Source organism: Schistocerca gregaria, chromosome 6 (genome assembly GCF_023897955.1).
Source record: "Schistocerca gregaria isolate iqSchGreg1 chromosome 6, iqSchGreg1.2, whole genome shotgun sequence".
NCBI classification, from domain to species: Eukaryota; Metazoa; Arthropoda; class Insecta; order Orthoptera; family Acrididae; genus Schistocerca; species Schistocerca gregaria.
This window is the reverse complement of record NC_064925.1, coordinates 144,259,130-144,271,971: the sequence shown is the minus strand read 5'-3', so window position 1 is coordinate 144,271,971 and position 12,842 is coordinate 144,259,130.

Genomic DNA, 12,842 nt, shown 5'->3' with positions numbered 1-12,842 from the left:
CTCCAGTACTTCTACATACATTAGTCGAGGCCATTCCACGTTGTGTTACGGCACTTCTGCATGCTCGCTGGGTCCTACACGGTATTGGGCAACTGTACCAGTTTCTTTGGCCCCTCAGTGTGCCTTGCCAACGGTCATTCCATTGTGACGTCGGCATACGAATAATATCATCGCAGTGTCCGAGTCACAGTTCGTAATAACTGTCGGGAATTCATCGAGTAAAATAGAAGTAATATCTGGCGTTCCACAAGGAAATGCTATATGCCCTCTGCTGTTCCCAATTATTTATATAAACGATTTCGGAGACAATGTAAGCAGCTCTCTTGGAATGTTTGCAGGTGCTGTCTTTTACCGTCACGCAACATCATCAGATGATTAAAATAAATTGTAAAATAATTTAGACAAGATATGTGTCGTTGTTGTTGTGGTCTTCAGTGAATAGAATGGTTTGATGCAGCTCTCAATGCTACTCTATCCTGTTCAAGCTTCTTCATCTCCCAGTACCTACAGCAACCTACATCCTTCTGAATCTGCTTAGTGTATTCATCTCTTGGTCTCCCACAACGATTTTCTTACCCTCTACGCTGCCCTCAAGTACTAAATTTGTGATCCCTTGATGCCTCAGAACATATCCTACCAACCGATCCCTTCTTCTAGTCAAGTTGTGCCACAAATTTCTCTTGTCCCCAATTCTATTCAGTACCGCCATGGCCACACTCCATACAAATACTTTCAGAAACGACTTCCTGACAATTAAATCTATACTCGATGTCAACAAATTTCTCTTCTTAAGAAACGCTTTCCTTGCCATTGCGTCTACATTTTACACCCTCTCTACTTCGACCATCGTGAGTTATTTTTCTCTCCAAATAGCAAAACTCATCTACTGCTTTAAGTGTCTCATTTCCTAATCTAATTCCTTATATCTGTATGCGCAAAAATTGGCAGTTGACACAAAATCATGAAAACTCTGAAGTCATCCACATGAGTACTAAAAAGAATCCGCTAAATTTTCACTTACACCATAAATCACACATATACAAAGGCAGGAAATTCAATTACACAGGTAGGAATTGCAGTTAGAAAAACTAGTACTGGAACGATCACACAGATAACATAGATAATGTCTTGGCGAAAGTAGACCAAAGACTGCGATTTATTGGCCGAACACTTAGAATCTGTAAGGGATCTACTCGGTAGACTGCTTGCACTACGCTAGCCCGCCCTCTTCTGGAGTTCTTCTGTGCTACGTGAGATCCGCATCGGATTGGATTGACGGAGGACGTAGAAAAAGTTCAAAGAAGGGCAGCTCATTCTGTATTATCACTAAATAAGACAGGGGGTACCACGGGTATCATACACGAATTGGGGTGGCAGTCATTAAAACAAAGGCCTCTTTCGGGGCTGCGGAACTTTCTCATGAAATTTAAATCATCAGCTTTTTCGTGAGAGTGTGAAAATTTCTTGTTTGCCGCCATCTACATAGGGAGAAATTATCATTATAATAAAATAAGCGAAATCACACAGAAAGATTTACGTGTTCGTTTTTCTCGGGCACTGTTCGAGAATGTAACGGCAGAGAAGTGATTTAAAGGTGGTTCGATGAAACCTCTTCCAGGCACTTAATTGTGAATTGTAGAGTAATAATGAAGACGTAGATGTAAACTAAAGCAGTGCACCAGAAATTCAAGAGCAAAAGGAAAAGTTATTAATGCGCCGCATACTCTTCAAACAGCTTGAACTTACGAGATGATCAAGCACTTTGCGCGGCCGTTTGATCCCATCCACCGGAGATCGTCAAATCCTGTCAGATACCTCGACTTTCACAAGTGCTGATAGTGTCACTAGAAGATTTTACATCTGCAGGCGTGACTTCAAATAAGTATCGCAGCAACAAGCTCCCATTGCCCTAATTTCCTACTCAGCCATCGATCCGAGTGCGTCGATAGGCTGAAAGTTCGTTCTAGTATTCTGGAAAAAACGCCTGCCGATATTCCCAGAAACATTTGCAATACAGGGGGTGTCTGTCTCCTGTAGGAGAATAGGCTCATAAGTAAAAGAGATTTCCATTCTTTTTGCGCAGAAACACGGCACTCCCACTAAGTGCAGATTTAAGAACTAGCTGATTGTGATGAAACGTCTTGTGGAAACCACAGAGAAGAAAATCAGGCCCGTAGCAGATCCTAATTTGTACACATATTATTTCACTTCCAGTACAAAGACCGGTTTGATGCAACTTTCAACACTAGTCTGTTCTGTTCTTCTTCATCTCTGTGTAGCTATTGCAGCTCACGTCCGCTTGAACTTCTCACTCTGTAAAAGTCTTCGTTTAGTCTATAAGTTTTACCATCCATGCATCTGCCAATTAACATATTAAGATACATACTGAAGCTTAGACGAATCGCTAGCAACCGATCCCTCCTTTTAGTCAGGTTGAGCCAAAAATTAATATTGTCCATAAATCCAGTTCAGTACCACTTCATTCGATGTAACAACCATCTACCTTCAGCACTTTTCTGAGGCACCACATTTGAAAACTTTTTTTTCTGTTCCTGTCTGGACAATTTATTGTTCACATTTCAATTCCGCAGAAGGCTAAACTCGAGACAAATACCATGAGAAAATACTTCATAACGGTTTGACTTTATACTGGATATTAACAAATTTTACCTTTTCACAAATTATTTTATGGGTACCGTCGGTCGGCATTTAAGTCTTCACTTCGACCATCTTCGGTTACTTTGTTGCCCAAGTAGCAAAGCCCATATAAGTACTGATGTCAACATTTATTTTCCTAATTTAATTTCCTCAGCATCACGTGATTTAATTCGACTACACTGTATTCCTTATCGTCTCCTTCCAAGACGCTTACCCTCCAGATGCTCCTTCAAGTCGTTGCCGCTCCTGATAGCGTACAATGTGAACCGCAAACGTCAAAATTTTTATTCCTCCTTCCTAAACATCTAAACTGTCTATTGACACACACTCAACATGGGTTTACAAAACATCGTTCCTGTGAAACACAACTAGGTCTTTATTCACATGAGGTGTTGATTGCTATTGACTATTTATTTAAGATCGATTCCGTATTTCTGGATTTCCGGAAGGCTTTTGACACTGTAGCACACAAGCGGCTTTTCGTGAAGTTGGGTGCTTATGGAATATCGTCTCAGTTACGTGACTGGACTTGTGATTACCTGTCAGAGAGGTCACAGTTCGTAGTAACTGACGGAAAGTCATCGAGTAAAACAGAAGTGATTTCTGGTTATCCCCAAGGTAGTGTTATATGACCCTTGCTGTTCCTTACCTACGTAAACGATTTGGGAGACAATCTGAGCAGCCGTCATAGGTTGTTTGCAGATGACGCTGTCATGTGTCGAGTCATAAAGTCGTCAGAAGATAAAAAAAATATAAAACGATGTAGGAACGATATTTGAATGGTGCAGAAATTGACAGATGACACCAAATAACGAAAAGTGTGAGGTCATCCACATGAGTGCTAAAAGGAATTCGTTAAACTTTGGTGACACGATAAATCAGTCCAATCTAAAAGCTGTAAATTCAACTTAAAACCTGAATATTACAATTACGAACAATTTAAATGGGAAGGAACACATAAAAATGTTGTGGGGAAGGCTAACCAAAGACTGCATTTTATTGGCAGAACACTTAGAAAATGTAACAGATCCACTAAGGAGGCTGCCTACACTACGCTTGTCCATCCTCTTTTAGAATACTGCTGCGCGGTGTGGGATCTTTACCAGATAGGACTGACGGAGTACGTCGAAAAAGTTCAAAGAAGGGCAGCACGTTTAGTATTATCGCGAAATATGGGAGAGAATGTCACAGAAATGATAAAGGATTTGGGCTGGACGTCATTAAAAGTTTTTCGTTGTGACGGAATCTTCTCCCGAATTTCCAAACTCCAACTTTCTCCTCCGAATACGAGATTTAATTACCTTTCCAAATATTTTCTTGGTTTCCTTCAAAGCTTGCTGAATGTACAAACTGAACAATATGGGTTATAGGCTACAACCATGCATTCTCATTTGTAGCTTCCCTTAACATCCTTCAATTCTTACAACTGCAGTCTGGTTTATGTACAGGTTTCCTGTATTTTATCCCTGTTACCTTCAGAATATCAAATAGTGTAGTCCAGTCAACACTGTCAACAGCTTTCTCCAAACCTACAAATTCTGTAAAAATGGGTCTGTCTTTCTTTAATCTGTTTTCTATGGTAAATACTCCCTCACATGGACTTCGCAAGATTAGTCTCTACCAGTTTTATCCGTTCGTCTGTAAGTAATATTCGTGTCGATGTTTTCGTACAAAAATCTATTAGATTGATAATTCAGTAATAGACACACTGGTCAGCATCTGTATTTTTTATAAATGGAATTATTACATTCTTCCTTGCCACGCCTCCATATCCGGCGCAGTAGCTAAGCGTCTTCACTCAAGGGACTGGCCACTCACTGTAATAAAATCTGAATGACGTTGTCATCGACTGAATTTGAAAAACCTCGTGCAACGTCCGTACAGAAGCGCTGACAAAAAAAAATGACGAAGAAATGTATCATAAGATAAATGATGCAATAGAAACACTGTTTCCGTCGGTGCCGAAGGACGAGTTCCGATTCACGTTACCTTCACAAACATTTTTCTAAGATAGATTCGCTTCGCACGGGGCCCGAATGAGGCCAGCGGAGGAGATATTGCATAAAGAAGTAGAGGCATCAACAGGCATCTAGTGGCAATAAGAGCTAAATGGGTTGGCGGCATGGTGATCGCTTATACCACAAACATAGGTCAACTTCACTTTTGCAACACTCTGTAAGATTCTCTTTGCAGTAACATAACTCGAATGCCAAACTTCATTTACTTTCTCTACCGTTTCTATAACGCTCTTATGTGATTCATTTGTAATAGTCCGTCTGAAATTAGTTCCACCTTTCAGGTTTCTCTTCTTTCCTTTGAACTGGATTGCCATCTAAGCCCTTCATATTCACACAGCCGCTTCTCTTTTCTTCAAAACATTCTTTAAGCTTACGGCAGGTGACAACTACCTCTAGCCACACATGCTTCTACAGCCTAGCATTTCCCGTCTTAGCCATTTAGCATTTTCTGTCAATCTCATTCTTAGTCGGTTTCCCCTTATGTTTGCTTCAGTTGCTACATTTCCATATTTTCTTCTTTCGTCTGTTAAATTTAATATGTTTTTGTTTTCCCAACATATTTTTTTGGTCTTTTGTTTTCGCCCACACGATTGCGTTCTCTATTTCATTTCTCAAAGCTATCTATTCCTGATCTGTTGTCTTTCTTTCTCCTTTCTCCGTCAATCGTTGCCTGGTGCTCCCTACGAGACACTGAACAGCCTCTGGTTCTTTAAATTTACTCAAGTCCCATCTTCAGTTTTTTCAGTTTCATTCTGCAGTTCGTAAGCAATAAACTGTGATCAATGTCTTCCTCTGCCCCTGCAAGAGATCGTAGTTTCAAATCTGGTATCTAAACCTCTGTTTTTCTATTACTTAATCTACACGAAAGCTTCCAGTGTCTACAGGTCTCAAGCATAAACACACATTGCTTTCATGAAACTTAATCTAATTGCTCTCTTGTTCTGATGTGGTGGGTGTTGATTTTGTGTCTGTACTGGGTGCGATAATGCTTACACAATGTTTGTCATTGTAATTTTGCCGCTTTGCTGCTAACTTATTCATTTTCATCGGTTTTAGATCTAGGTGTGCATTATCCCCAACTAATTTCATAGCTCTATACTGACATGACCAGAAGTTCTGTCCTTCCTGCCACCACAGTTCACTGATTCCTCCTACATCTAACTTCAGTATATCAATTCCAGTTTTCAAATTCACTGATCTATCTATCCGAAGCGCTAACTTGTTTTCCCTGATGACTATATCCTGAATAGTCCCCACCCCCATAATTGGATGGTGGACCATTTTAACACCGGAATATTTGTCCCAAGGATGTATCGTGATTATAAAGTCAGATAGTGGAGGTCGACGCCCCGCTAATGTAATGCACTACCAACATAGGAACAAAAAGTTTGACCAGTATTACAAGAACTGATCAAGGGGCCAGTACTGTTACTAATTAAGACGCTGATGCACCTACTCACTAATTACAGGTTAGTCTGGCCTGTCAATAGGGATCCTTCCGTTGTAAGGCTATGTACACTACTGGCCATTAAAATTGCTGCACTAAGAAGAAATGCAGATGATAAACGGGTATTCATTCGACAAATATATAATATTAGAACTAACATGCGGTAACATTTTCACGTAATTTGGGTGCATAGATCCTGAGAAATCAGTACCCGGAACAACCATCTCTGACCGTAATAACGGCCTTGATACGCCTGTGCATTGAGTCAAACAGAGCTTAGATGGCAGTGTACAGGTACAGCTGACCATGCAGCTTCTAACACGATACCACAGTTCATCAAGAGTAGTGACTGGCGTATTGTGAACAGCCAGTTGCTCGGCCACCATTGACCAGACGTTTTCAATTGGCAAGAGATCTGGAAAATGTGCTGGCCGTGGCAGCAGTTGAACATTTTCTGTATCCAAAAAGGCCGGTGCAGGACCTGCAACATGCGGTCGTGCATTATACTGCTGAAATGTAGGGTTTCACAGGTATCGAATGAAGGGTAGAGCCACGGGTCGTAACACATCTGAAATGTAACGTCCACTGTCAAAGTGCCGTCAGTGCGAACAAGAAGTGAGCGAGACGTGTAACCAATGGCACCCCATACCATCACGCCGGGTGATACGCCAATATGCCGATGACGAAAACATTCTTCCAATGTGCGTTCACCTCGATATCGCCAAACAAGGATCCTACCGTCATGATGCTGTAAACGGAACTTGGATTCATCCGAAAAAATGACGTTTTGCCTTTCGTGCACCCAGGTTCGTAGTTGATTACACCATCGCAGGTGCTCCTGTCTGCTAAGCAGCGTCAAGGGCAACCGCAGCCATGGGCTCCGAGCTGATAGTCCATGTTGCTGCAAACGTCGTCGAACTGTTCGTGCAGATGGTTGTTGTCTTGCAAACGTCCCCATCTGTTGACTCAGGGATCGAGAGGTGGCTGCATGAACCGTTACAGCCATGTGGATAAGATGCCTGTCATCTCGACTGCTAGTGATACGATGCCGTTGGCATCCAGCACGGCGTTCCGTATTAACCACCTGAATCCCCCAATTCCATACTCTGCCAACAGTCATTGGATCTCCACCAAAGAAATATAAATTATCATTGACAATTTGGAAGTGAATTTATGTCAGATTTAGGTAGGTAACAAGTGAATTGTGGTAACTAACCATAATTCTGTATTTAACTAACACCGATTATTTTACTTAAATAACGACTCCCAGATTAGTGGACTTTGGCTGCTGTATCACATCTAAAGCCTTCAAATTCTGTAAATGATATTATTCTAAAGAGAAACATTAATCCAAGCGTTCTTGACACTGTAAAATTCACCAGTAAAATGCTGTACTATAACTGAAGCTAACTACAGAATAAATATTTATGAAAACTTCGGACAGTTAGCTTTACCAGCAATCCAGAAGATAAGCTTCTTAGGTACCAGATTGCTCTCACTGTATCAGTCAAACAACTTTACCACCGACGAGAATTGTATTCGCTGTACGGGCCCCGTAGAAGCGAAGAGAGGGCGAATTTCTGAGAAGAGCCGGAAACGCCCTCCAGTGTTCTCTGTGCTTCTCTGGCGGGGGGGAGGAGACGAGGGACGGGTCAAGCCACTCACCGCTCGCGGCCTCTGGCAGCCACCTGTCAACTCCCACACGGTCCCCTCTAAGTGGGCAACAACCTCGTGTTATTACTGCTCAGAATCGTGAATTTTGCTTGCAAGAGAAAGAGAACCTGGTTGAAATACAGGCAAAATATACACTACGGTGTTATTTCTCATCTCCCAGAAGATTTTGCATTTTGGTCGAAATAAAACCGGCTGCAAAAAATTATGCGCACGTCCAAGTAGGCAACGAAATATAACATCCACGATATATATATATATATATATATATATATATATATATATATATATATATATATATATCGACGAGTGGTATATGAACGCGTTGATAATATTCATTCAGTTATGTAATTATTTCTTAAAAAGTTGATAATTATGTAAAACATAGACAATATTTGTCGCACGTTCTTTGTTAAACTATGCCATTCTTTTCTTTTCTTTTGTACCCTTTTGTCGTCTTCTTCTGATGAACATCGCCGACGAAAGACGCGAATCGATTTGTGATCTGTTATTTAAAGTAAAATTATTGTACTTTTATGTTCATTTGCTGGTAAAAACAAATAGAGCCAAATACGTTAAAACTATTTATGATTAATTATTGAAAATTCACTTCCTGCTTTAATTATAATGTTGTATTAATTGTTTTATCATAGCTGCAAGAAGCGCACCCATTGTTTTTTCATTATGAAAACAATTTAATTTTTTTTATTCGTGGCATCAATTTCAAAGATTTATTGGGAAAAGGAAAATCTTAATTAAAAAAGAAATCCTCTATCTTTTGTTACAGTTGCAAATTTAAATTACTTGAAACTGCAAACGTTGAATATTCCGACGTGTAAGAAATAAATGTGCACCGGTTGTACTGAACCCTATTTATAAAAGAAAAAAGTAATCGAATCAGAGTGCATTTTCTAAGAACAGTGCTGATAGTATTTATTGTTGAACAAAATTTCGTTGCTAGTGTATGAGGCCAAAATTAAACTACGCACGAATCACGGAGAAAAATATTTTTTTGGTAGCATACGTCAGTGTTGTGTGCCGGTGGTATTCTGTGGTTCCTTTTCATGATCAATTTGCTAAGAATAATGAACTCCATCGAAGACAAAAAAAAATTATAAAGGCTTTGATGTACGATCAGTAATTTTGGTGATATGAACACAGCTTACAGTCATCATTATTACACTACGTCAGGTGGAATTCTTGTGCAATTTGAACGAAATAATTATCCGGGAGAAGTTGTAGTTTGAATAATGCATTATACATGTGTATAATATTGCCAGTACCATTTACAAAATCAAAACAATGCAACTGCTAAAAAAACAAAAAACAGAGTGCATTCAAACCGTAGAATACCACACAGTATCGTATCACCCATATTCATTGCACTTGTCGATGTTGATGATACACAAAAACCGCAACAGCAACTTACATCTTCCGCCCGAGGTACATATGGCGCAAGCTGGGTTGCCTTCATTAAGGTGTACGAAATATTTACCCGGTTTTATTTTGGCCAACCTATACGTTTATTCGTTATAAAACTTCAAAACGCTATGCATCTTTTCCGATAATCTCCTACCTTACTATTTTTCACGAAAATTAAACACAAATACATTTATTTCCAAAAACGTATTATTTCCATTGACTAATGAGATACTTTTAACTTTGAGAAGCAAAATACTCATTTTAAAAATGCTGCACGATCCACTTTGAACGAAACAAGGATATTTGGCAGCACAGCAGCATGGCACGCTATCTACAATGGAGATAAACTACACTCCTGGAAATTGAAATAAGAACATCGTGAATTCATTGTCCCAGGAAGGGGAAACTTTATTGACACATTCCTGGGGTCAGATACATCACATGATCACACTAACAGAACCACAGGCACATAGACACAGGCAACAGAATATGCACAATGTCGGCACTAGTACGGTGTATATCCACCTTTCGCAGCAATGCAGGCTGCTATTCTCCCATGGAGACGATCGTAGAGATGCTGGATGTAGTCCTGTGGAACGGCTTGCCATGCCATTTCCACCTGGCGCCTCAGTTGGACCAGCGTTCGTGCTGGACGTGCAGACCGCGTGAGACGACGCTTCATCTAGTCCCAAACATGCTCAATGGGAGACAGATCGGGAGATCTTGCTGGCCAGGGTAGTTGACTTACACCTTCTAGGGCACGTTGGGTGGCACGGGAGACATGCGGACGTGCATTGTCCTGTTGGAACAACAAGTTCCCTTGCCGGTCTAGGAATGGTAGAACGATGGGTTCGATGACGGTTTGGATGTACCGTGCACTATTCAGTGTCCCCTCGACGATCACCAGAGGTGTACGGCCAGTGTAGGAGATCGCTCCCCACACCATGATGCCGGGTGTTGGCCCTGTGTGCCTCGGTCGTATGCAGTCCTGATTGTGGCACTCACCTGCACGGCGCCAAACACGCATACGACCATCATTGGCACCAAGGCAGAAGCGACTCTCATCGCTGAAGACGACACGTCTCCATTCGTCCCTCCATTCACGCCTGTCGCGACACCACTGGAGGCGGGCTGCACGATGTTGGGGCGTGAGCGGAAGACGGCCTAACGGTGTGCGGGACCGTAGCCCAGCTTCATGGAGACGGTGCGAATGGTCGTCGCCGATACCCCAGAAGCAACAATGTCCCTAATTTGCTGGGAAGTGGCGGTGCGGTCCCCTACGGCACTGCGTAGGATCCTACGGTCTTGGCGTGCATCCGTGCGTCGCTGCGGTCCGGTCCCAGGTCGACGGGCACGTGCACCTTCCGCCGACCACTGGCGACAACATCGATGTACTGTGGAAACCTCACGCCCCACGTGTTGAGCAATTCGGCGGTACGTCCACCCGGCCTCCCGCATGCCCACTATACGCCCTCGCTCAAAGTCCGTCAACTGCACATATGGTTCACGTCCACGCTGTCGCGGCATGCTACCAGTGTTAAAGGCTGCGATGGAGCTCCGTATGCCACCGCAAACTGGCTGACACTGACGGCGGCCAACACCGAGGTTCCTGGTGTGTCCGCTGTGCCGTGCGTGTGATCATTGCTTGTACAGCCCTCTCGCAGTGTCCGGAGCAAGTATGGTGGGTCTGACACACCGGTGTCAATGTGTTCTTTTTTCCATTTCCAGGAGTGTATTTGGTAGTGCTCGCAGATATACGCTAAATTTTGAGTTATACAGTTAATCTGTAGGTATAATGTAATTTTCTATCAGTAACATGACACGCGAATGTTTAATGTTAACAGTGTTGTTAAATCTATTTCAGGGAGAATCGATTTACGGTGTATGATTTACTTGCACTAGCCCAAGCAGCCATGAGTACCATTGATACAGAACCTCAATTTTGACTATATATTATAAACTCGGTTACATTGAAGAACCAAAGAAACTGGTACACATGCCTAATATAGTGTAGGGCCCTCGCGAGCACGCAGAACTGCCGCAACACGACGTGGAATTGACTCAAATAATGTCTGAAGTAGTGCTGGAGGGAATTAACAACATGAATCCTTCTGTACTGTCCATAAATCAATAAGAGTACGAGGCGTGTTGGAGGGCAGCGTGGAGGGTAAAAATCGTAGAGGGAGACCATGAGATGACTACACTAAGCAGATTCAGAAGGATGTAGGCTGCAGTAGGTACTGGGAGATGAAGAAGCTTGCACAGGATAGAGTAGCATGGAGAACTGCACCAAACCAGTCTCAGGGCTGAAGACCACAACAACAACACAATAACAACGAGGCGTTGGACATCTCTTCTGAAGAAACGTTGCAAGGCATTTCAGAAATGCTCAATAATGTTCATGTCTGGGGAGTATGGTGGCCAGCGGAACGTGCTTAACTCGGAAGACTGTTCCTGGAGCCATTCTGTAGTAATTCTGGACGTGTGGGGTGCCGCATTGTCCTGATGGAATTACCCAGTTTAGTTGGAATGCACAATGGGCATCAATGGATGCAGGTAATCAGAGAGGATGCTTACACACGTGTCACATGTCAGAGCCATATCTGAATGTATCAGGGGTCCCGTAACTGCACACGCTCCACGCCATTAAAGAGCCTCCACCAGCTTGCTCAGTCACCTGCTGACATACAGTGTCCATGGATTAATGAGGTTGTCTCCATACCAGTACACGTCCATCGGCTCGATTCAATTTGAAACGAGACTCGTCCGACCAGGCAATGTCGGGCCCAAGCAAGATGTAAAGCTTTGTGTGGTGGAGACATCAAGAGTACACGAGTGGGCATTCGGCTCAGAAAGCCCATATTGATGATGTTTCGCTGAATGGTTCGCACGCTGACACTTATTGATGGCCCAGCATTGAAATCTGTAGCAATCTGCGGAAGGATCGCACTTCTGTCACCTTGAAATATTCTCTTCAGTCGTCGTTGGTCCCGTTCTTGTAGGATCTTTTTCCGGCCGCAGCGATGTCGGAGACATGATATTTTACGGGTTCCTGATATTCACGGTACACTCATCAAATGGTCGTACAGGAAAATCTCCATCACTGCCTCGGAGATGCTGTGCCTGATCGCTCGTGCGCCGACTATAACACCACGTTCAAACTCACTTAAATCTTGATAACATGCTGTTGTACAACTGCGCCAGACCATTGTTGTCATATATAACGCCGTATTGTGCCTGCTTACAAATCTCTGTATTTGAATACGATCGCATATACCAGTTTCTTTGTGGTGTTTCACTGTAAATAACTTCGTTGTTTTTCAAATGTACATTAACAAACATACAACTCCAAATATACTCCACAGGCCATCATAACGTTCTTGGTGCAGGTGGCTTCACCATTCGCAAATGGAGCGAGGAAAAAGTACTAGTTATGTGCCTCTATACGCGCCCTGACTTCTCTTATCTTGTCTTTGCGGTTCTTACCCAGGTTGCACGTTGATGACAGTGGAATCGTTGTGCAGTCTTATCTGAGAATAACTTCGTCTTCCTTGGAGGCATACTCATATGAGTTCACAGACGATTTCAAAAACGGTTCTGTTTTGTTCAAACCTAGCAGCATTCTA